Source organism: Felis catus, chromosome F2 (genome assembly GCF_018350175.1).
Source record: "Felis catus isolate Fca126 chromosome F2, F.catus_Fca126_mat1.0, whole genome shotgun sequence".
In the NCBI taxonomy this organism is placed as follows: domain Eukaryota; kingdom Metazoa; phylum Chordata; class Mammalia; order Carnivora; family Felidae; genus Felis; species Felis catus.
In genome coordinates this window covers 52,020,352-52,046,892 of record NC_058385.1, presented here as the reverse complement: position 1 = coordinate 52,046,892, position 26,541 = coordinate 52,020,352, and the positions used below count along the sequence as shown (strand labels likewise).

Genomic DNA, 26,541 nt, shown 5'->3' with positions numbered 1-26,541 from the left:
GCTGACCTCTTGGAAAGTGACATACCTCCCAGAACAGTCCCTGTTTACACTTGCCCAGAGTTTTCATAGCATTTTGTCTCCTGTGGAAACAAGTCCTGGTTTGTTAGAGGTTCGCTCTAACCTCTTAGCTTGTCTTTTTGAGCTCATAAATTCTACTAATTGTTCCACTTATTTATTCTTCTACACATAGATCATTCATACACAGCAATGCTCTCACTGGAAAATAGTTGATAATTATTCACCTAAGTGTGTTAAACCAACTGTTCCTTCCATGTAGGTCCCTTTTAGCTGAACTTTTTCTGGAACTCCAAGCTATCATTTCTCTCGTAGAAAACCTAATTCACTTGAAATTTTGATGAGATACACACAACTGATTCATTTCCCTGTTGGTAAAATACATCATTATATACTCGGTGGCTTTTCACAGATTATAAATTATAATAGTGAAATTCTTTTTTCCTAGCCAATGCTATACTTCCCATTTATAACTAGCTAATGTACTTTACAAAGGTCAAAATTTTTAGATGCTAAGAGTTATTGAATATGTGTGTATATATATGTATATATATATAATTGAATATATACACATAGATACATATATATATTTGAATATATTTATATACAGATATATATATATAGATATATACATACACACAGAATATATATACATTATATCATTTTCTGTGGAAGTAAGATTTTTCAAGGACAGGTCAATCTCAAAGCTACTTTGCCCACAAATGTATTTAAGTAATTTGAACATTTTATTTCTCAAGTGAAGAAATTTAATGGTTAGTTTCATATGTTCTAATGTGTCAACAATTTGTATAATTTAAATTTTCTACTTGAGATGTGGCTTTTTAAAGAAAAAAAAAATTCCAAACTTACCAATTAAGTAAAAAAAACTTTATTTTAGCATTGCATAAGCCAGACATCTATTTCTTGGCCATCTTTCTCCATAATTGATGATCCTCCTTGAAAATACAGACTTCCCTTCTTCCTTCTCCATTTCTTTGGCAGCCATGATGGTCTTCTGGGACACTCCTCCCTCTGTCTGAGCCTCCTCCGCCCTTCCCCCCAACAAGTTATCTCTGGCTTGCCCCTCTCACTCTCTTTCCTGCACCCTTTGACTGGAACTGCCAGTATTTCTCAATTTGATAAACTGCTTGCAGCAAAGCTGAGCTTTAAGCATTAACACCACAGTGTGGGGGCACATCTACAGGCAATCATCCACTGTCCAAAGAGGAACCAAAATGAACTATTTGATTAATGAAGGCCACCTCACAATCATAACCTGCGCTCCCCTCTTTTCTCCACCAATTAACCTTCACATTTGCCAGTCTTCCAAAAGAAGACTCCAACACAAATCTTACAATCATTTATCATCTAAGTAAATCTACAAACTCGTCTGTAACTATTTATTACTATTAAATTAATTTCCTGTAATGATTATAGACTCTCTCCATCCATGTCTCCAAAGTATTTTTAAACGATTGATTTTGTACTTCAAACTATGCCATATTAACAGAGTTTGACAAGTTATATTTCATGCTCAAAGATCAAAATACATGGGAAAGTCTAATAGTCTAAAAATAAGTAACAGAACAAAAAATAAAACAGATGGTTTCAGATACCATTGAACAACAGAAAGGAAAGGGGTAAATAGTCAAGGCTTATAATAATTATACCTAACATTTATTTTCTATGTACCAGTTCTAGATCTAAGCACCTTCTGCTGCATAAACTTATGTAATCTCTGCAACAACCCTACAAAAGTTAATTATTTCAAAGATGAGGAAACTAAACCAAAAAAATGGATGACTTTCCAAAGCTCAGAACAAGCAAATAATGCAAATGGGATTCAAACCCAGGACCTCCCCCATAGTCCTTTTTTCCTAAGTCATTAATGCTCTTCTAAGTAGATCAATGGTTTTTAACCCTATGAAATCAAATGCCCACTTGTTAAAATAAATATGATGTAACTCCTCTTCAAAATCCTAAAGTAAAATTTCTAGAAAACATAATCTGCTTACAGATACATATAATTAAAACAAACACCCCCTAAAACTCCCTAGTTGTTATATAAAGGAGAAATAAAAACAAAGCAAATTATAGTAAGATAATGCATAATTCAACAGATGAATGTTCACATTAGAAGAAATAATGATCTAAACAGCCAAAAATGCAAACTGACACAGGTGTTTTGCATTTTTGACTAAAAAAAACCACAAAGGGCAGTGTCATCAGTGATGAGAATTACCAGAATGATGAACAACTCTTGGTAAAGCTCCAAGTGAAACAACGGAAAACCTTTCTTTACATATACAATAGTTGCATTCTGGCAACTTTGGTTTGTATTAAAGCTGCATAATAATACTAAATGCTTAATGTGTAAAAAGATCATTTGGTTCTTCCTTCAGATAATTATAACTAGGTTCTTCACATATACACATGTCTGGGGGGAATTCTAAAAGCAAGTGACAATGTAAGCAACAATGATTCATTCATCAGTCCTCTCCTGAACATGACTAGACATGCAGCCTCCTGATTCCCCCCACTCACTAAATGCCAGGAGAGTCTCTCAGTCACTAGGGCAGCTGCAGAACACCCCCCACCGATTTCCAGAACAGCACTTAGCAGTGGGGCTGCCCTCCTAAGTACCACTGCTTATGGAAAACAGAAGATAGGCTTCAAGCAGAGAAGGCGTTGCCTCCACCAGAGGAAGATAAAGCACAAGACAGAGTAAAGATGGAGAAGTTTACTTTAGAATGCATCCTTGAAGGCAAACTGATCTTGAATTTTAAATGAATATTGCAAAAATGGTCTTCCAGGTTTAGAACTTTGAGACATTTCTCCCTCTGTGCCAGCATAAAACATCCCACCTGGCAAAGCTGAGTATGTGCCTCTAGTGTGGCTCCTTTTCCAAAAAAGACCATGTTGGAATGGAGTCAGTCTACCTGTGAAGGGAGGTTTATTTGTGCTTTTGATTCTCTTTTGAATGAACTTCATTACCTTCCCTCCTCTGACCCTGATTCCTTCATCATTATTCTTTTCATATCCTTAGCAGATACTCTTAGGAAGTAGAATAGGACAAAAACTGAACCCTAAGGACAAATATTTTTGCGATCAAGAGATTAGTTTATATAAAAGGGGACTAAGACCTCTGGAGATTATTTCATTCATTCAGTAAATATGACTGAGCACCTCAGATGCACCATACACTGAGTTTGGTACATACTCTCCATCTAGAAGAAAATTTTGTCAAATCCACAGGCAGCTTCAAGATACTGTAACAAATGCCACGGGGAAGCCCAGGGGAATACTGATAACATCGAAGCACAGAGAGAGGGCGCCTGGCCAAGCTTGAGGACAAGGAAACGTAAAGGACCAGAAAAAGATGAGGAATAAAGAAAAAGAGGATTTGAGTAAGGATAGCAGTGCAAGTATAAGCCAGAGTCAGAAGAACCTGGAGTCAGGGACCTGCAAGCCACTTAGTGCTCCTAGAGACAGGGTGAGAGCGACAAGTAAGGAGGCATGTTAGCAGAGGCCAGATCACGCTGGGTCACACGTGTCCTGCTAAGATCAGACTGTACCCTGAGTGCCCTGGGATCCTCCTGTGAGGCTTTCATTATGGGATTTGCATTTCATTTTTAAATTTTTATTTTAATTTTTTACTGTGGTTGACACGCAATGTTTTATTAGTTTCAGGTGTACAACACAGATTTGTATTCTAGAAAGACTGTTCCGGCCCCTTGTGGAGAACAGTTTCAAGAAAGTTAGGGGCGCCTGGGTGGCTCAGTCCACTAAGTATCTGACTCATAATATCTGCTCAGGTCATGACCTCATAATGTGTGGGTTCCAGCCCCACAATGGGCTTGGTGCTGACAGTGCAGAGCCTGCTTGGGATTTTCCCTCGCCCTCTCTTGGTCTGCCCCTCCTCTATGGCCATGCTCATGCTCTCTCGCACTCTCTCTCTCCACCTCCCCTCTCAAAATAAATAAACTTTAAAACAAAGATTGGCAGAGGCAGAGGGACCAGTAACGTAGATCTCGCACTACTATAAGCAAGAGATGAAGGTAGCTGGGAAAAAGTAGTGTCAGCAGGGATGGGGAGAAGTGGCCAGTCTGCAATTTACGATGGACACAGGAATGATTAGGACCCGGCGACTGTCTGAATGGAGAGGTGAGGAGGGCACACTCACAGGTCTCCGTGTCCCTTAGCTCCATAGTGGATGGTGCCCTTGGGTGAGATGCAGACCACAAGAGAAGGAGCAGGCTGGGGCTAATGAGAATGCAGAGGGTAGATTTTGAGGCAAAATATCCGGTTCCATCTCTATTACTAAGGCACCTAATTTTCTCAGAAAGCAACTTTTCTGTTTAGAGCTATTCAATTTTAGAGAACCAAAGTTTTGGTTCTTAGATACTTAAGCTCTTCATTTAAAAAATAATGAAACCGAGCTCTCACTAGAAGAGAAGGCAACTTAAACTTAGAAGTGATAATTAATTGAGGCAGAGTGATAGAACACAGAAAGAGATCCAGAACACTAAATCCCTGATCTGCTACTTGTCAGCGGTGTGGCCTTCACCAGGCTCCCGCTGTGTCCTCCTCTGCTTCCTAGTGTTGTTGTGAAATAAATGGAATCACAGGTGCACAATTTAGCACAGTGCTGGGTGCAGAGCAACTACGCACAGTATTTTGTTTTTCATATCAACTTGGTCATTTCCTAGATAATAGGGCAAAAGGAGGATTTTCCTAATTTTCATTTGTCCTCTACTTGGGCATTGGAGTTGGTTAGAACCAGGTTCGAATACAGATTCTGACACTGAACAGCTCAAGTTACTGAAATGTATTAAACTCTGATTTCTAAAAACCAACAAAAACAAAACAAAAACAAAAACACATTTGATTTCCTGATAGTTACTATGGTGATACTGTCTGCCCTACAGGTTTTTCCCAAAGATTAAAAAGAAATGGGAATATATTTAAAATTGTTCCAGTCACATAGTAGATACTCAGTGAATCCTTCTCGATAGGCATATGTGGTTGAAATGTTAACCTAGCAGTTTAGAAAGAAGACCAAGGCAACATATGTAAATTAACCTCTAAATAAAGTGACAGATAATTTAAGATTGAGATTGCAAAGGGATGCTGAAATTGGGGAAATTTACCACTGTGTCTAAAGAGAATCTATATTTAGGAAAGATGGTGTGGGGGGTGGGGAGGAAGACGGTCAGTGAAATCAAGGACTGTAAGAACTATTGACAGAGGGGAACTATTTAGTGGGGAAGTAGGGATCAGTCACTCAGTCAACACGGCACATGAATAAATAATGAGAGGGCCCAGAAACAGACTATGAAGTATGTAAACCGGATGTGAAGGCTAGAGAACACTGACAAGCAGTTTCAAAGTGCTTTCAAAGTATACAAAGTGAACAAGTCAGTAAACACCTCCTGTGGTTCAAATATGTTTTTTAATGTTTGAGAGTGGGGAAGGGGCAGAGAGAGAGAGAGTGCAAGCGAGAATCCCAAGCCGGCTCCACGCTCAACAGAGAGCCCAACACGGAGCTCAACCTCACCACTGCAAGATCATGACCCAAGGTGATATCAAGAGTCGGATGTTTAACCAAATGAGCCACCCAGGTGGCCCTGTACTTCAAGTAGTAATTTCCAGGATGTGTATGTATCACTGAGTGGAGGTTTTTGTTTTGTTTATTGGTTTTGAGTGAAGGGTGCTACTTTTGGTTTTGGAGTTGGGGGTGTTTTGTAGCAGACAACTGGGTCTGGACAATTTTTGCGTTGGAAAAATTATTGTGAATGAATGCAGTAGTGTCCCAGCTTGTGGATCACACAATTCTGATAGTAAAGATTTTGAGCCTGCATTCCCAATAAACACAATATGCACAAACATATGCACTATCTTAAACATTTTTATATGTTTTATTTTAACATTTTAATTTCATATAAATATACTTTTATATTTATGTATCTACATCTTAAAAAGTGAAATAAGGGGCGCCTGGGTGGCTCAGTTGGTTAAGCATCCGACTTCGGCTCAGGTCATGATATCTCAGTCCGGGAGTTCAAGTCCCGTGTCGGGCTCTGTGCTGACAGCTCAGAGCCTGGAGCCTGCTTCAGATTCTGTGTCTCCCTCTCTCTCTGCCCCTCCCCCATTCATGCTCTGTCTCTCTCTGTCTCAAAAATAAACATTTTTAAAAAAGTGAAATAACAATACACAAAATTAGAAATTCAAAAACGTCCTACCCCGTATTGTTTGGGTATATATTCCACTATCCTACTTAAGACTACTAGGGTTGTTGTGAATGACAAAACCTTGCAACGTTCTTGAATCCAAGTTATATTCTCACTGGGTAAAAAAGTTTGACAAGTATTTCACGTATCTATGTTCTTAAGTTTTGATATGCTTGATCAAAATCAGCTAGATGTATTCACTACACTATGTAAAGGACACCTGTAATTTCTTCAAGTATTGATGTTTTCACTTTCTAGATGTGAGATTATCTAGTGATGTGAGAATATTACTTGCCTAAAAATATATAATTCACCATCTATTTGGATGATTTCCCTCATATAGAAATATTTAAATAAGCATAAGTATATAAATTTTGTTATGTTTTTATTTTATTTTTCAGAGAGAGACAGAGTGGGGAGGATTGGGGTGGGGGGTGGGTTGGGAACAGAATCTGAAGCAGGCTCCAGGCTCTGAGCTGTCAGCACAAAGCCTGATGTGTAGCTTGAACTCACAGACTACAAGATCATGACCTCAGCCAAAGTAAGATGCCCAACCGACAGAGCCACCCCGGCACCCCGAAGCATAAGTATATATAAATATATAACTATAGAAATAACTATAGAAATATATAATATTTAAATATATCAATAAGTATACATATATATATATATATATATATGTTCATTTAATGATTTTCCCCATAAATTCTCCTTTGCAGAATGTTGATGTTACCACTGTTTGAATTTCTATGTGCCTACTCTAACTTTGCCATTCCTTTTACACTTAACACTTTTGTTACTTTAGTTTTGCCCCTTGGAAACAGCATGTATTTGAATTTGGGTTTTTCCTTCTCTTTTTTTAATCGACAAAACAATCTATGTTTATGGAAAGCAAATTATTATTTTTATGTATATATTTGAATACACCCCTTGTTTATAATTTTCCCTCTGTTCTTGTTTCTGTCTTTTGCTTTGTGGACTATGGCTATATTTTCTCTGCTTTTGTCAGAAGTTATCTGAAGTGTTTTCAAAACTCAAAACATGTTTGAAATCACTTTCTTCAATTATCAATATCAAGAATGCAGGAGAATCTCTTGACATTTTTATGTAAATAAGAAACTTAGTATGTTTTTGCTTTACCTCCCCTAATTTTCTCCCACTTATTCAGTATTTATTTATAAAATATGGCTTTTTTGGCATCAGTTATTGTTATTTTGTATATTCTCTTTGGGCATAGTTTTACATTTGCATTATCTTTGCATTTATATTTACAGCAAGAATGTAGACTTGAATCTATATGTCACTGGTATCAGTGTTTAACATTAATCCTTTTATGACCTAATTTATCCTTTTGAGTTTGTTGCTAATATATATCCTGTTCCAACGTATATTTTTAAGGATGGATGGGTGATATAATTTTTTATCTTTGATTTTATGAGAATTTCTTTCCTTTCTTTTGTATAACTTCGTATTTCACATACTCTTACTTTCATATTTCCTATACATCTTGGTGGAAGAGAGGGAGGCTGAAAGTGACCTCAGCACCATGGTGACAGGACTCATTTTTCTTTGCTTTCCCCTTTAACAACTATTTGGATGTCCACAACCAAAGTGCCTCTGCATTACACCAAAACACCAAGGTTTCTACCCACCTGTGCTTTCAAAAGTGGACAGACAAGACCTCAGCAGGGGCTGTGGATCTAAGGGAGTCCATGAGCGGCCCTGCCTCCACTCTCCTGGATAAGGAAAAAGGGTACCCAGAGAGTCCAAAACTGGACAGGTACCCATGGGTGGATTTCCTACCCATAGGAAGGAAAATTTGTCAAAGTCCAGCATGCCTGAAGGAAGACTTTGGAGAGCCATTGGAGTGGGGTCGAGAGGAATTGAAATTGCTGAGGAAAGAAAGAGTGGCCCTCCTCCCCATGGGGACAGGACAAGTGGCTGGGCTTTGGGCAGTAGCTACCTCAGACAAAGGAGATGGAAAGGGACAACCTCTCTGCCAGAAAAGGTGAAAAAGCAAAAGTGGTGAGTGGCTTCCTAGCTGTTCCAGTTGTGCCCATTGTGGGTTGTGGCTGGAGTGATTTGTTTCTCTTCAGCAGCACCCGGGGAATTCTAAGGAGACACTCTATGACTCAGAGGGGATGGAGAAGAAAGCAAAGGAAGCAGGTAAAAATCTCAAAGGGCACTGAAGGATAGCGTTTCCTGCCATCTGCTCTGGGCCTTCAGCAGGGGGTCTGCTCATGGACCTCTGGGACTGCCCCACTGGAAGATACCCCTTACCGGACCCATGGTACCCCCAAAGCCCTCCTGCTAAATAAACCCACACCTCCAGCCACTCTGCTGCCAGCTCCTGAAACTCCCAAGTGCAGGAGTAGCAGCTTTACTAGGAGAGACCACAAACTTGAACCATAGCGCCACCTTCTGGACAACAAAAGGTTTCTAACAGCCAACCTGTTGAATGTAAGAACTAAAGGCTTAAAACTTCTAATTAAGGATGGGTTGGCTACTTCAAACAAAAGCAGAAGTGCATACCTTTAAAGACTGGGGGGGGGGGGGTAAGGAGGAGGGGAAATCAAGGATCAAGGAAATATGGTATCACAAGAAGAAAATCCTAGTTTTTTAGCAACCAAATTCAAAGGCATGGAATACTACATTGTAACAAAGGAAGAATTCAAAGTAGTTGTTATAAAAGAATTCAGTTTCAGTTAGCTACAAGAAAACTTATAAAGGCAATTCAATGATCCAGGGAATAAAATTATTAAGCATAAATAATTCTTTAATAAAGATTAAGATTATAAAAAGACACAATTTGGGAGCTAAAGAATGCAATAAATAAGAAGATTGCCCTAGAGAGCATTGGTAACAGGGAAGGCCAGATGGAAGAAAGAGAAAGTGATGTGGAGAATAGAAATACAGAAGTAATTTAATTAGAAGAGGAAAGTGAGCTAAGATTTTTTCCCCAGGCCTATGGACTCCATTTTATTTATCTATTTATTTTTAGATATTTTTTTTTAAAGTAAAAAAACCCTACAAGATCTATTAGATTAGGTCAGAAAGGCAAATGTAAGAATTGGTGTACCTAAAGGAGAAGGGAAGCCCAAGAGGGAAGAGAGATTATTTGAAGAAATAATAGCTGCAAACTTTCTAACCCCGGGCAAGAACTTGGACATATCCTTCTACAAAGCTAATAACAGAACACCCTATTATCTCAATGCAAAAGGCTTTTTACAGGACATATTATAATGAAATGATTAAGAATCAGTGATAAAGAATCTTAAAAGCAGCCAGGGAGCCAGGGGAGAAAAAGTACCCTATGAAAGAATCCCAATTAAGCTCTGAGCCAATTTCTCAGCAGAAATTCTACAGGCCAGAAGAATAGGATGACATATTGAAAGTGTTGAAAGATAAAATTTGCCAGACAAGAGTACTTTATCTGGCAAAGGCATGAAGGAGAAATATAACAAAAGCTGAGGGAGTTCACCACTGCTGGGCCTGCTTTTCAGAAAATGCCGAATGGAGTTCTTCAAACTGAAATGAAAAAAACACTAATCAGTGACATGAAAACACATGAAACTATATAACACTATGTAACACCATGTAAACTATGGTAAAAATGAAAAATAGCTAGAATTGGAAAACTTATTCTATACGAAATGGTGCATTAACCACTTAACTGTAGTATAAATGTTAAAGGACAAGAGTGTGAAAAACAACTGCAGATGCTTGTAATTTGTTAATGAATGGCCAGCATAAAAAGAATTGTGACATCAAAAATATAAAAGAGGAGAAGAAAAAGGGTCGAGCCTTTATAGGCAAATGAAGGTAAGTTGCTATCAGCCAATGATGGACTGTTTTATCTATGAGATGATTTATATTAAGCCTCATACTAACCACAAAGCAGAAATCTACAATAAATTCATGAAATATAAAAAGGTGGGGTGGGGAATAGAACATACCACCATGAGGGGCACCTGGGTGGCTCAGTCGGTTGAACATCCAACTTCGGCTCAGGTCATGATCTCATGATTTGTGAGTTTGAGCCCCTCAGTGGGCTCTGTGCTGACAGCTTAGAGCCTGGAGCCTGCTTTGGATTCTGTGTCTCCCTCTCTCTCTGCCTCTCCCCCACTTGTGCTCTGTCTCCCTCTCTCAGTCTCTCAAAAATAAATAAAATGTAAAAAAAAAAATTGTTTTAGAACATACCACCATGGAACACTATCAATTTACAAAGGTAGAAAGAAACAGAGGGAAAAAGAAGCAATGCAAATACAAAGCAACCAGAAGGTTAACAGTAAGATGACAGTAGTAAGTCCTTACTTATCAATAATCATTTTATATGTAGATGGATTGAATTCACCAAATTCAGTCAACTGGTACAAAGCAGATGGATGGATAAAAACAAAAAACCAAGACCCAACTGCTGCCTTCAGGATATTCACTTCAACTTGAAAGACACACTTAGGCTCAGAGTAAAGGAATGTAAGAAGATATTTCAGGCAAGTAGAAACCAAAAGAAAGTGGGAGCAGCTATACTTACATTAGGCAAAATAGACTGATAAAATCAATAATTGGTAACAAAAGGCAAAGGTCATGATACAATGATCAAAGGGTCCATAAATCAAGAAGATATAATAAAGGTAAATATATATACACCCAACATCAGAAAACAAAAGAAAATTTGCTTAACTATATTAAGCAAATCGCAACAGGTCTGAAGGGAGAAATAGATAATACAATAATAGTAGGGAGCTTCAATAACTCATTATCAGGAAAGGATAGATTATCCAGACAGAAAATCAACAAAGAAACATGGGATTTGAGCTGTACTTTAGATCAAACAGACTTAGACATATACAGAACATTCCATCCAAGAGCAGAATACATATTTTTCTCAAGTACATACAGAACATTCTCCAAGAAAAATCACATGACAGGCCACAAAATAAGTCTTAGCAAATTTAACATTGAAATAACACCAACTTTCTATTTTGCTCATAATGTTATGAATTAGAAATAAATAAGAAGAAAACTGGTAAGTCTACAAATATGTGGAAACTGAAGAGCACACTTCTGAAAAACAATGGGTCAAAGAAGAAATTAAAAGGAAAATAAAAATTATCTCCAAACAAATGAAAATGGAAACCTATCAAATCCTATGGGATGCTGCAAAAATAGTTCTGAGAGGAAAACTTATAGTGACAGATGCCTGTTTTAAGCAATTAGAAAGATTCAAATAAACAACCTAACCTTACACCTCAAGGAACTGAAGAAAAAAAAATTAAGCACAAAGTTAGCACAAGTTGAGAAATAAAGATCAGAACAGAAATAAATGAAATAGACACTAGAAAACAATACAAATAAATAAAAAAATAAATAGGATCATCAAAACCAAGAGCTGTTTTTAAAAAAAAAAAAATAGTAGTGATAATAATTTGACAAACCTATGGCTAGACTAGGAAGAGACAAGAGGCAAATAAAATTAGAAATGAAAGAAAAACTATATAACTGATTCTATAAAAAGACTTAAGTTCACAAGAGTCTACTATGAACATTACATGGCAACAAATTTAATAACCTAGAAGACGTGGGTAAATTCCTGGAAATAGACAACCTACTATAACTAAATCATGAAGAAATAGAAAATCTGAATAGACCGATAATGAATGAAGACATTGCATCAGTAATCAAAAACCTCCCAGCATAGAAAACCCCAATACCAGACTGCTTCACTAGTAAAATCTACGAAATATTTAAAGAATTAATGTTGATGCTTCTCAAATTAAAAAAAAAAAAGAGGGGCGCCTGGGTGGTGCAGTTAGTTAAGCATCCGACTTCAGCCAGGTCACGATCTCGCGGTCCGGGAGTTCGAGCCCCGCGTCAGGTTCTGGGCTGATGGCTCAGAGCCTGGAGCCTGTTTCCGATTCTGTGTCTTCCTCTCTTTCTGCCCCTCCCCCGTTCATGCTCTGTCTCTCTCTGTCCCAAAAATAAATAAAAACGTTGAGAAAAAAAATTAAAAAAAAAAAAAAGAAAAAGAAAAAATAGAGGAGGGAGCAGATCCAAACTCATTCTATGAGGCCAGAATTACCCTGATAGCAAAACTAGATAAAGGCACTACAAGAAAAAAAAAAAAACACAGACCAATATCCCTGATGAATATAGATGCAAAAATTCTCAAAATATTAGCAAACCAAATTTAAGAACACATTAAAAGAACTATACACCATTACCATGTGGGACTTATCCTTATGTTGCAAGGATGGTTCAACATATATAAATCAATAAATGTAGTATGTCACATTAATAGAATGAAAGACAAAAATTACACGATCATCTCAATAGATACAGAAAAGGAATCTGACAAAATACAACATTCTCTCATAATAAAAACTCTCAACAAATGGAGTATAAAAGGAACATACTGCAACATAATAAAGGCCATATACAACAATCCTACCGCTAACATTATACTTAATGCTGAAAAATTGAAAGCATTTCTCTAAGATCAGGAATGCCTGATCTCAGGCATGTCTGAGGGATGCCTACTCTCACCACTCTTATGCAATATAGTATTGAAAGTCCTAGCTAGAGAAACTAGGCAAGACAAAGAAATAAAAGGCAACCAAGTCAGAAAGGAAGAAGTAAAATTGTTATTTGTAGATAATATGATTTTGCATATAGAAAATCCAAGGGGCACCTGGGTGGCTCAATCAGTTAAGCATCCGACTTCAGCTACAGTCATGATCTCATGGTTCGTGAGTTTGAACACCACATCATGTTCACTGCTTTCAGAGCAGAGCCTTCTTCAGATCCTCTATCCCACCTCTCTCTGCCCCTCCCTCTGTTGTGATCCCTCTCTCAAAAATAAATAAAACATGAAAAAAAATCCCCAAGACTCACCCAAAAAACCTGCTGAAATGAAGCAACAAATTAGGTAAGTTTGCAGGATATAAAATCAACATACAGAAACCAGTTGCATTTCTACTTGCTAATAATGAAATTTCTGAAAAAGAAACAAAGACAGCTATCCCATTCACAGTGGTATCAAAAACAATAAAATACCTAGGAGTAAATTTAACCAACGAAGTAAACAATCTGCACAAGACAAGTACAAGATTTTGTTGAAGAAAATTGAAGCAAGAGACAAATTGGAATGACATCCTATGATCATGGATCAAAAGAATTAATATTATTCAAATATCCACACTACCCAAAGCCATCGATAGATTCAATGCAATCCTCATCAAAATACCAATGGCATTCTTCACAGAAATAGAAAAATATTTCTAATGTATAGAACCATGAAAGACCCTGAACAGTCAAAGCAATTCTGAGAAAGAACAAGGTAGGAGGCACCGTAATTCTGATTTCTAACTATACTAAAAAGCTATAGGGGCGCCTGGGTGGCACAGTCGGTTAGGCGTCCGACTTCAGCCAGGTCACGATCTCGCGGTCCGCCAGTTCGAGCCCCGCGTCGGGCTCTGGGCTGATGGCTCAGAGCCTGGAGCCTGCTTCCGATTCTGTTTCCCTCTCTCTCTGCCCCTCCCCCATTCATGCTTTGTCTATCTCTGTCTCAAAAATAAATAAACGTTAAAATAAATAAATAAATAAAATTAAAAAAAATTTTTAAAAAGGAAAAAAAAAGCTATAGTAGGAGAACACAAAACAGTAGGATACTGGCATAAGAATGGATACATAGAGGGGTGCCTGGGTGGCTCAGTTGGTTAAATATCTGACTTCGGCTCAGCTCATGATTTCTCAGTTCGTGGTTTAAGCCCCGCGTCAGGCTTTGTGCTGACAGCTTGAAGCCTGGAGCCTGCTTCAGATTCTGTGTCTCCCTTTCTCTGCCCCTCCCCTGCTCAGAGAGCCCAGAACTACCCAGACCCCAACATACAGTCAACTGATATTCAACGAGGGTGCCAAGGATATCCAGAGAGGAAAGGATAATGCCTTCAATGAATGGTGTTGTGAAATTTTAATACACACAAGCAGAACAATGAAAGTGAGTCCTTGTATTACACTGCTCACAAAAGTAATTCACCATGAATCAAAGATTCAAACATAAGACCTGATGCCATAAAATTCCTAGAAGAAAACACAAGGAAGGAGCTCCTGGACATAGGTCTTAGCAATGATTTATTTTTGATAAGGTATCAAAAGCATGAACAAAAAAAGGAAAAAAGCAAAGGGACTACATCAAACTTAAAATCTTTTGCATAGCAAAAGAAACAACAAATGAAAAGTCAACACATAAACTGGGGAAAAAATTCTGTAAATCATATACTGGATAAAGAGTTAATATCCAAAATATATAAATAACTCCTAAAACTCAGTAAGAAAAAAAATTGGATTAAAATCGGCACAGAAACTAAACAGACATTTTTCCAAAGGAGATATCCAAAGGACCAATAGGTACATGAAAAGATGCTCAATATCACTCATTATTAGGGAAATTTAAATCAAAGTCATAAGAAGCTGTTACCTCACATCTGTCAGAATGGCTACCATCAAGAAGACAAAAGGTAAGTGTTGGCAAGAGTATGGAGAGAAGAGAACTCTTGTGCACTGTTGGGTGGAATGTAAATTGGTGCAGCCACTATAGAAAATATGGTGGTTTCTCAAAAAATTACTAATAGATTTACTATATGATCCAGCAATTCCAAAGATAATGGAAATAGATACCCAAAGGAAATGAAAACAGGATATTGAAAACATTTGTATTCCCATATTTATTGCAGCATTATTCACAGTAACCACCTAAGTGCCCATCAATGGATGAATGGGTAAAGAAGATGTGGTATATAGATACAATGGAATTTTCCAGCCATGAGAAGGAAGGACATTCTACTATTTTTGACAATTTGGATGGACCTTGAGCACATTATACTAAGTGAAAAAAGTGAGATAGAATGACAAGTACTTTAGGATATCATTTACATGGGGAATCTAAAAAAAAAAAAAACCAAACTCATAAAAACAGAGTAAAATGGTGGTTACCAGGGGATGGGATGGGGCGGAGTGAGGGGATAGAACAGATGTTTAAGGGTATAAACTTTCAACTAATAGTAAATAAGTCCTAGAGATCTAATGCACACTATAGTGAATATAGACAACAATATTATAATCCTAAATTTTGATGAGACTAGAACTGTATTATTCCAGGAAATCATTATAAAAATGGAGGTTTTAATTATCATTACAATAGCAATCCTATTACAATATATAAAAGTATTGAATTAACATGTTGTACACCTTAAATTTAAATATTGTCCATCGGATTACTTTAATAAAAAATATTTTTAAGAAAAAGAAAACTTGGATCACAATTTTTTCCAGTAGTAAGAATTGTGTCCTTAGATATGCACCCCCATGTTTATAGCAGCACTATTGACAACAGCCAAAGTATGGAAAGAGCCCAAATGTCCATTGATGGACGGATAAAGAAGATGTGATATATATACAATGGAGTATTAGTCGGCAATCAAAAAGCATGAAATCTTGCCATTTGCAACTATGTGGATGGAACTGGAGGGTATTATGAAATTAGTGAAATTAGTCAGAGAAAGACAAAAATCATATGACTTCACTCATATGAGGACTTTAAGAGAAAAAAACAGATGAACTCAAAGGAAGGGAAACAAAAATAATATAAAAACAGGGAGGGGAACAAAACAGAAGAGACTCATAAAAATGGAGAACAAACTGATGGTTACTGGAGGGGTTGTGGGAGGGGGGATGGGGTAAATGGATAAGGGGCACTAAGGAATCTACTCCTGAAATCATTGTTGCACTATACGCTAACTAATTTGGATGTAAATTTTAAAACATAAAAAATAAAATTAAAAAAAGAGAACCACTCAAAAAAAAAATTGTGTCCTTAGAGTAACACTAATGTTGTAAAGTATAAAACCAGTTTCCTTTGTTTTGTAATAATTTTTTATTTTTTAATTTGTTTAAAGTTTATATTTTTTTAATGCTTATTTATTTTGACAGAGAAATCATGTGAGAACGTGTGAGCAGAGGAGGGGCAGAGAGAGAGAGAGAGAGAGAGAGAGAGAGAGAGAGAGAGAGAGGAATAGAGAGAATCGCAAGCAGGTTCTGCATTGTCAGCGCAGAGCCCGACATGGGCATTGATTCCATGAACTGTGAGATCATGACCTGAGCAAATCAAGAGTCAGATACTTAACCAAATGGGACACCCATTCACCCCTATGGTTTATTTGTTTCTTTAAGCAATCTCTACACCCATCATGGGGCTCCAACTCATGATCCCAACTTCAAGAGTCACATACTCTTCCAACTGAACTAGCCAGGCACCCTAGTTTTATTTCATTTCTAATAACCTCGGTTTGCTTCTATTTTGGTCCCCCCCTCCCCCCCGCCAATCTAGACACTTAAATAGAGTGCTCTCTTTCTCTGAAATTCAACAACAATTCATCAGGCTATGTCTAGGGGTTGCTTGCTTCTCATTCATTTTGCTTGCTATTTGGAGTCTATTTTCTTTACAACTGGTCTTTCTTGGGTCAGTAAAGCTTTATCCTCTCATATATTTGATTTTTATTACTTTTTATTTTTTCTGATCAGGAGCTGTCCTCAAATTTTTAAAGAATTTTTTGAACAATTGAGCATACCCTTCACTGCTTCTATTAAAGCTGTAAATCATACTGAATTATTTAACTTTGTGCAACAAGATTTTTTTCTCATTTTTACCTGCATAAAAGTCACTCCTTTTTCTTGTTTCTTATCACAGAGGGGTGTGTGTGTGTGTGTGTGTGTGTGTGTTTGTGTGTGTGTGTGTGTATACTCTCTTTTATAGAATTTTGTCTGTTTTATTGGAAACCCAAATCAGGTGTTTTATAAAATTTACTTCTATGTTCTCAACCATTTTCAGAAATCTGATTTTTCTTTACGGCTTGAAAAAGGGGTTCTCTTTGTTTGGACTATAGAATTTTTTCCTAAGTCCAATGTTCCTTTCACCCAATTCCTTAGGTGGGTTTCAGTGAGGAGAGCTCTGTCCAGCTGGAGCGTTTCCCACAAACACAGCATGAGAACATTCTCCCTGAGAACCTGGATTTGGTGCTCGAGGTGGTATGTATTGCCTCTAAACCAGTTCCTGATGTCTGACATTCATTCTTTCAGTGTTATCGTGCCCCATCTCTCCGTGTTAACTGCAGGCTTCTGGAGCATATTAAGCCTTTCCAAAGCCAATGAAGTACTCCTCTTACAAGCACCCCAGGAGGTGTTCACTGGCAGCAGGCATCCTGATAAACCCATAGCATACTGCTGCAGAGGACCGATTCTAGAGCCCAGGTGCCTATGTCCACATCCTGATCTATAACTTCGAGTTTTGTTCTGTAGGTACTTGCTCTGGAGGATGCCTTTCGAAGCTCTAGGGGGAATTTGAATTTTGCAAACGCTTTCTAGTTTTCTCATTTCTAAAATAGAGATATAGTTTTCCATCATAGGGCTGCTTTAAGAAGAGTTATACATAACTCTTCAAACATCAGGCAGTTCAAACAACACCTGAAACATAGTTACTCTTGTAGAGCATGTTTTCCACTTCTAAGGAACTTTAGCTTTCAAAGGGATTGTGTAGAGATTGGCAGCCTCCACATTTACACAGATCTATGCATTATCATTTGGGAACTGATACAACCAGAGCAAAAGAAAAATGGTTAAAGACGCTCACTTAATAAGACAATCTCCGTAACTGTTGACAGTCTACTTCATACTGAGGAAGCTGCCTCCACAGAACTGTTTCCTCTTCTGATGTGCTGCCCTGACACTCCATCTGAATGATTTTGTCAACCTCACGATGTATATTCACACCCATTCAAATCCTCACATGTAAAATGTGTCCATGACGATGCAAGTATTCTCAGTATCTGGCAGCGACACACAATGAAGAAAAGACAGCTGTGTTTTTGGAATTAGAGACGTGTGAAAGGGTAAGGAAGGCAGGAGAGGGAAATAAGATAGGAGATGGAGAGACAAAGGGCAGTGGGCTCAACACCACAACAGCCATGGGATGATGAATACAGAGAAAGATACCTGTGACGTTTCAAAAAGACACAATAAAGAGAAAATGGGTTGCAAGAGGATAAAGACGCCAAGGAAGGAATCATCCTACAAAGGACCTTGACTTATAGGGTGTGGGTCCCACCTCATTCATGACTCCCATGGAGCACCTGTTGTGTGGCAGATACCTTGGAGTTTCGAATAGTGAGTGTAGAAAAAGGGACAGTGCCCTGTGCATATAAAAAAAAAAATTTTTTTTAATATTTTTCAGAGAGATAGAGCAGGGAAGGGGTAGAGAAAGAGGGAGACACAGAATCCAAATCAGGCTCCAGGCTGTGAGCTGTGAGCACAGAGCCCAATGTGGGGCTTGAATTCACGAGCTGTGGGTCATGACCTGAGCCCAAGTCAGATGTTTACCAACTGAGCCACCTAGGTGCTCTTATAAAAAAGATTTTATAAGGAAATAAAATTCAGAGAGTGGTATAGATCAGTGGTGAGATAGAATTATTTGAACACAAACACAACCCTCCCCGTTTTGCTCACGTTATGTGATTGTATGGTAAAAATGTTGAGGGTGAGGCATGAATTAACCACTTGCAAAGCAGCCTTTGGTTTCTTTGCCAGATCTTCTTCCCTCAGTGGTCCTTCATTATCTTTTTGTTTGTTTGTTTCCAGCTGAAGCATTATACATTTTAAGAAAACTAAACCAACTACTTGATAAGACAGCATTTGACCCATGGATACTGAAGTTAAGAAAGCGTTCTAGATTCCTAGATCAAATACAGGACAATTTGTTTTCTGAAAATTGTTTGAAATTGTTTCAATAATTAGCACATTTCAGATGGAAACTCCATTCCATGTTAATTATCTGAATAACTGTCTCAATTCCTGTCCCTTTTTAAAAACCGCAATTTCCTTGTGATTGAATAAATGATCTTGCTCTTACCAGTATTTCCAGTAATTACCAGTAATTCCAAATAGAATTGGGTGCAATTCTCACTATGTCCTCAAGATGGCAGGCAAGGATTGAGACGGAGTTTAAGAGCTCTAGGGAAGACTTCCCACTGATCCCCATTCAGGTTTCCTATTACTGAATCCATTAACAAGTCTTTTTTCTTTTTATCCCCAAACTTACTGAGGTATATCTGAAACATTAAAAATTGTATGTGTTTAAGGTATACAATGTGACAATTTGATATACCTACACATTGTGAAATAACTACCCCCATCAACCTAACACACATCACCTCACATAGCTGCCTTTCGTTTTGTTGTCACTTAGATTGACTCTTCCAGAAAATGCCAGATATGTGATACATTAATAACCACTGCCACGTGCTCTACATTAGACGCCCAGAATTATTCATTTTATACTGCAAGTCTCTACCCTCTGACTAACATCCCATTTCTCCCATGCCCTAGTCCCTGGCAACCACTATTTTACTCTCTGCTTCTAGGAGTTCTGCTTTTCAATAACTCTTTTTTGAATGCATAGCTTGTTCCAAGGATTATGCTAGATTTTGTTGGGCAATACCATTCAGCTTTAAAAATTTACCATTATTTACTATATGGTTTAGAAAAACACAGGATATTTTATTCCATGGAGAAAAGGCAAGAATTTTGGACAGTACAGTAATATAATTAAATGGTGCATGGACATCTGCAGCTTAAAAAAAATTAGGGAGAAAATAGCACATAAAATAACCAAGATAGACTTTCCAGCAACTTTTAAAAATCCTACTTGGATTACCACAAAAAAATCTGAAGATTGACTCCAAAACCCCAGCCCTTTTCTAAAAGTCTTTCCTTTGGAATTTAATTTGCTTGCAATAATAAAATTATAAAATATATTTTTCCAGAAGCCTATGTTAACCTTGCCAATTGAGTAGATTTAAATTATCAATGCTAAAGAAACAAGCCTTTACTATATTACAAAAGTCCATAAGTAGAGCTATATTTGAAAATAAAGGGAATTTGAAAGGTCAGGAGATGCCAGAGAAATTGTTCCCTTTCCAGATATTGAAATTTAAATCTCATATTTTTTTTTATGCCATACTGATGCTAGGCAAAATTGCAGTCACTGAAAAATAATATAGCTTATTTATACATATTCACATGTTCTCTCAGTGTTCCATGCCATTTGACATTATAAATTATTGGTAGTCTTAAAAGGTAAATTTTAAATTAGTATCCAGTATTAGAGAAGACTAAAATAACATGAATACAAAATGCCAGGTGGTATCATGAATTCAATCTTGGAACAGAAAAAAAAGGGGGGGGGGTAATAGTGGGAAAATTGATGACATCTGAATAAAGTCTGTAGTTTGGCTAATAGCATAGTATCAGTGTTAATTTCTTGCTTTTGACAAGTTGAACCAAAGTCTTCTGACACGTTAATAGTAGGGCTGGGGAACAGGGTGAAGGTATACACAAATACTTCATATTTGTACCTTTCCTATAAATCTAAAATGATCCCAAAATAAAAAGTTAAAAATGTATTACTGCTCAATTTATTCAGCAAGTGCAACTAAGTGCCTACCATACATCAGGTAATGTTCCAAATGCTGGAGACACAAACCCTGCCTATGCTGTTCACAGCCTAGTGGAGAGATATTAAGTATTTATTTTTATCAAAAAATATCTTTACTAAAATTTTGTTATCTGCTATTCTTGCTTTTATTTGGAAGAACGAAAAATCACATCATAGAAATTAATATGAGTGAAAGAAAAAAAGAGATACGGTGTTGTAAAAAGCATAAAAAAGAGAAGTCAAATAGAATCAAAACGAATAATGGCAGAAGCAAAGAACAATTAGATGGATGAAGTACACCATCTGGTGTGTTAATGGACATCTTCTCCATCATTGTTTACTTGTAGACTTTTCCTGTTTAAAGTAGGCATTTTTAAGTTAGTTGCAAAACAATTATGACCTAAATAACATAATTCCCATGGAAAATTTCATGTACTACTTTTTTAAATATATATATCCTACCATTTTGGCTTGAATGAGCAGGGCTTATTTTACCCCATTCTCCCAATAACATGCCTTATGGATAGTAAGGGAGAAGGAATAAAAGAAGAAAAAGCACAAGCAGGGGTGGGGGTGGGAGAGTTGTGAAAGAAGGGCACCTGGGTGGTTCAGTCGGTCAAGCCTCCAACTCTTGATTTTGGCTCAGGTCATGATCTCATGGTTCATGAAATTGCACCCCACATGGGCCTCTGCAATGACAGTGAGGAGCCTGCTTGGTATTCTCTCTATCCCTCTCTCTGCCTCTCACTCTCTCACCCACTCTTTCTCTTTCAAAATAAATAAACATTTTAAATTGTGAAAGAAATGGAGAAAATAGAAGAAAAATATGAAGTAGGGAAATAGAAAAGGGGAAGACATCTTGCCTCATCTAAAAACTCATTCCCTAATTAAATAAGGTAGGACCCTGGTATAAGCTTAGCCAACCCAATTCATGCTTCAGGATCACCATTAATTATTAATAGATGGTCCAGACAATGAACTTTCCACAGAAAGGATTTAATAGCTTTTTGAGAAGTAGGGCTCTCAAATTCCAAGAAATTTGGAATATTTGTAAAATATCTTTTAATGTTTATTTATACTTGAGAGAGAGAGAGAGAGAGAATATATATGAGTAGGGGAAGGGCAGAGAGAGAGACAGAGACAGAATCCAAAGCAGGCTTCAAGCTCTGAGCTGTCAGCACAGAACCCGACCCAGGACTTGAACTCACTAGTGGTGAGATTATAACCTGAGCCGAAGTCGGATGCTCAATCACCTGAGCCACCCAGGTGCCCTGTAAGAAAGTTCCATTTTTATCTTCCTTTCACTAGACAAGAATCATTTGCTCACCCCAAAACACAAACAATTTGATTAAAAAATGGACAGGAGATTGAATAACATCTTTTCCGAAGAAGACACAGATGGCCAACAGACACATGAAAGATGCTCAACATCACTAATCTCAGGGAAATGCAAACCAAAACCACAATGAAAAATCACTTTATACCTGTCAGAATGGCTAAAATCAAAAATACAAAAAGTAACAAGTGTTGGCAAGGATGTGGAGGGAAAAAAAAAAAATCAACTCTCATACATTGTTGGTAGAAATGCAAATTGGTGCAGCCACTGTGGGAAAACAGTATGGAGGCTCTTCAAAATATTATAAATAGTATTACTACTGGATTTTTACTCAAAGAAAATGAAAACACTAATTCAAAAAAGATATATGCACCCCTGTGTTTACTGAGGCATTATTTATAATAGCCAAATTATGGAGAAAACCCAAGAATCCATCTATAGATGAATGGATAAAGGAGATGTGATATACATATACGATGGATTATCATTCAACCATAAAAAAAAAGAATGAAATCTTGTCATTTGCAACAACATGGATGGATCTAGATAATATAATGCTAAGTGAAATAAGTCAGAGTAAGACATACTATATGATTTCACTCATGTGAACCTTAAACAAAATGAATAAAAAATACAAACAAGAAGACACTTAAATATAGGGAGCTGATGGTTACAAGGAGGGAGGTGAGCGGCGGTGGGAGTGGGGGTGGAAAGGGTGAATTAAGTGTAGTCCTAATCTTCACCTATCTTGATGAGCACTGAGTCATGTCTAGAATTGCTGAATCACTGTTGTACATCTGAAACTAATAAAACACTGCATGTTAATTATACCAGAATTAAAAATTTTAAAAAGGGTCATATCTCAGGTTCAGTATTTACCCATACTTCATCATGACAAATAGAAATGGTATTATCATGTAATCAGAGACTTGTTGAAGTCCATAAGCTGAAATATGGCAGTTAAGATGTCACCTCTTATTTCAAAGAAGTCTGATTAATGAAAGACACAAACCAATCCATGGATCAGTCAATGATACAGAAATGCTCTTATTAGTACTTAATCTACTCAACAACAGTTGACCACCTACCTGGGGAGAATCAGGACCAAAATCCTATTTAAATCTCTGTCATAGGAGTTCACCAGTTCCCTGGGTCATTAAGAATAGAATTGTCTTGCATTGACACCTCTCCTCACTTCTAGGAGGAGCTAGAAGTCATAGCAAACAGGGCTGCTTAGACTATATCATCTCCATGTTTTCTTTCAGTTCACCATGCTTCTGTGCTTTTTATACTCTTACCTGTGAAAGCACCTTGTGCTAGGCTCCATGATGAAGCTATTAGCAGTGACTGTGGAGGAAGGAGGAAGGTGGGGATGAGGTAGAGGAAAATAGTACAAAAAGCCATTTATTTCATCAAAAAGAGGATTTTTCTTGTTAAAATATTTGATGTATTTAGAGTATGTCAGACTGAAAAATACCTCTGTGCAGTGGGTATCATGATTCATAAAGCTACACAGCATGCCAAATTGACTCATTTTTACTCTCATACGTTCAAATGTATTAACAGTGTGCATACTTTCACACTTTTTTAAAATTTTGATATAGCAATACAGACCTGCAGCCTTCATTTACACTAAAATCTCAATCTTTCTTTTTCATGTTTATTTATTCTTGAGAGGGGGAGAGGGGCAGAGAGAGAGGGGAACAGAGGATCCAAAGCAGGCTCCGTGCTGACAGCAGAGAGCCCAATGCAGGGCTTGAACTCATGAACCATGACATCATGACCTGAGCCGAAGTCTGACACTTAACTGACTGAGCCACCCAGGCCCCCCTAAAATCTCGATCTTATTTCAGAGTGGATTAAAGTTATTTGGAAAGAATAAAATCAACTTTCTTGAGAAGTTACTATGCCCCAGGAACTTTTCTAAGTTTGTAATCTTCATAATATCTCTATGTGCCAAGTATTATACGTAATAAAAGTATTTACAGATGAGCAAGGTGAAACAGAAAAATCTAGCTTCTCCCAAGACCCTTATTTAGGCAGTTGCAGTATCAGGATTTGAACCCAGGCATTCTGGGTTCACAGCTTCACTCATAGCCTCCGTGTAACCCAACTTCTAAGAAGCCATCAAGAATAGGATTTAGGCACCTGTGTGGCTCAGTCGATTCAGCATCTGACATCAGCTCAGGACATGATCTCATTGTTAGTGAGTTCAAGCCCTGCGTCCATCTCTGTTCATATTCTGTGTCTCCCTCTCTCTCTCTGCCCATCCCCATTCCATTCGCATTCTCTGTCTCATGCTCTCTCTCTCAAAAAAATGGATCAACATAAAAAAAAAAAGAAAGAATAGGATTTTATGCTTAGGCATTTGGTACTGGCTCTGTAGGACCAGCACAGACAACAAAGCTGAAAACAATCTTAGTGCCCAAACTCACGTGACAGAGGTCAGTACAAAGTTGAAAAGGGTCCTTTGGAGAAGGTATAATGAATTTCTGTTGACTTTGCCCCTAAATAGCCTAGTATAAAAGGACAAGTAGAAGTTTACAGCCAATTACACTCTACTTGTTTTATGTTGTAGTAGAAAATGGCAGGTACCAAAAGGAAAATATCTGGATTGCTCTTTGCCCATGTAAAATTTATACTTGCCTTTTTTTTTTTTAACATTTTTAAATTTATTTTTGAGAGAGCACAAGTGGGGCAGGGGCAGAGAGAGAGAGAGAGAGAGAGAGGGAATCCCCAACAGGCTCTGTGCTGGCAGCAGCAAATCCAATGCAGAGTTCAAATACACAAATTATAAAATCATGATCTGAGCCGAAGTTGGACACTTAACTGGCTGAGCCATGCAGGGACCCCCAAACTAATTCTGAAGGGCAGAAGATCCATATTGCAGCATGAGAGTGGTAGTATATAGAATTAAAGGGAAAAATGAGTCAGGAGAGTTCCACACTGACCTCATCTCACAAAACATCGGCTATTTTTTTTCCAGCTACTCTAGTAAGTACTTCGGGTTTTATGACATGCTAAAGAACACTGCATTTATGCATCTATAAATGTCAGCTTGAGTCCTAGGATTAGCAGGGTACATGGTGCCCCATTTTGTAAAAGACAAGATCTTTAAATATTCTTTCTTCGCAACATTCTAAGCATTATGTTCAGAAAGCACCGTGCCTTAATGAAATAAGACCTTAATATGCTCAAAGGGAAATAAAATGAACTCTACTTAGTATTGTAAAGATAAGACCAGGAATACGTTTGCCTTGATTAAGCCTTAGTTTAGGGTTTGGCAAACTTTTGCTGTTAAGAGTCAGATAATTATTTTAGGCTTTGCAAGCCAAATGGTCTCCATTACAGCAGAGACTATAGACAATATATAAACAAATGGATATGGTTGTATTCCAATAAAACTTTATCTTTTTTCAAAAAAAAGCTAACAGGCCCAATTTTGCCCACAGGCCATAGTTTACCAACTTCTAACTTAGATAATATAAACTTCACTGAAACACAAATTAATCTAAGCTCAGAAAATTACCAAAGAAAAAATTACTTAACTAATGAACAGGGATTTGAACACTTAAATATTCTACAATTCAAGTATTAACTGGTTAAATATTCTACTAGATTTTATGTAAAAATTCATCATTATATACTAGATTTAGTTATTTTTCTAGGAAGTTTTCACATTTTACAAAACCCAACCATGTAGAGATGGAAATCAGGATTCATCTTTAGATATTTACATACTTCTAATTTTAAAGTTAATAAATGTGTAAATTATTCCAAGTACCTACATGCATTTTCAGTACATGCTTGAGTACATAATTATATAGCCTTCTCTATAATTGGAATTGACTAGCTCTATACCCTCATTTCTGCTGATGGTGGAAAACAGGCCAATTCCAGATCAGTGCTCAGTCCAGCCCAAATACTCATCAGGTCTATGGTTATAGTCTTATTATAGTTAGTCTTGTTATAGTTCATAGCTTCCTTACATTCTTTTGAGTTTTCTTTCACCCATTTTCTGGGTTAACTCTATAGTCCTAATGCCAGGGAAATTCTAGTGTTATCTGGTGAGTCTTTGTCCAGTTTCTTTGCCCTGCAGGTGAATACTGACAGCATTCTGTGTAAATGACTGCACTTCTCTCCTCTCTGGCTTTTTGGGGTCTACTGAAATTCCAAGTATCCTGATGATCCACATCAACTCTTTACCCTCACATTTTATCCAGCTACTAGTCATGGGCACCTGACTAAAAGCCTGGGAAAAGTTCCTCTTGCCAATTTTTCTCCCCTGTCAGGCCCAAGGGAACTCCAGGACACTTCCAATTCTCTGAAGCACTGAAAAACTCAGATGGGGGATGAGGGACAGGACAGTCTCTGAACTGAGGCTCAAATACATTTTATTTCCATTTTTAGCTTCCCAA

General features: G+C 37.4%; 2 long non-coding RNA genes across 8 annotated transcripts in view; one reads left to right on the top strand and one right to left on the bottom strand.

Annotated features, from left to right (window-relative positions):
- Positions 1-26,541, bottom strand: part of LOC109496163 — a 237,489-nt gene that overhangs the window by 194,995 nt on the left and 15,953 nt on the right. The gene's annotated exons all lie outside the window — the stretch shown is intronic.
- LOC123383075 overlaps positions 3,953-26,541 on the top strand; it is a 30,861-nt gene continuing 8,272 nt past the window's right edge. The window contains exons 1-2 of the long non-coding RNA XR_006592387.1: positions 3,953-4,179; positions 17,229-17,327. This is a non-coding gene — a long non-coding RNA (uncharacterized LOC123383075). The remainder of the gene's footprint in view (positions 4,180-17,228; positions 17,328-26,541) is intronic.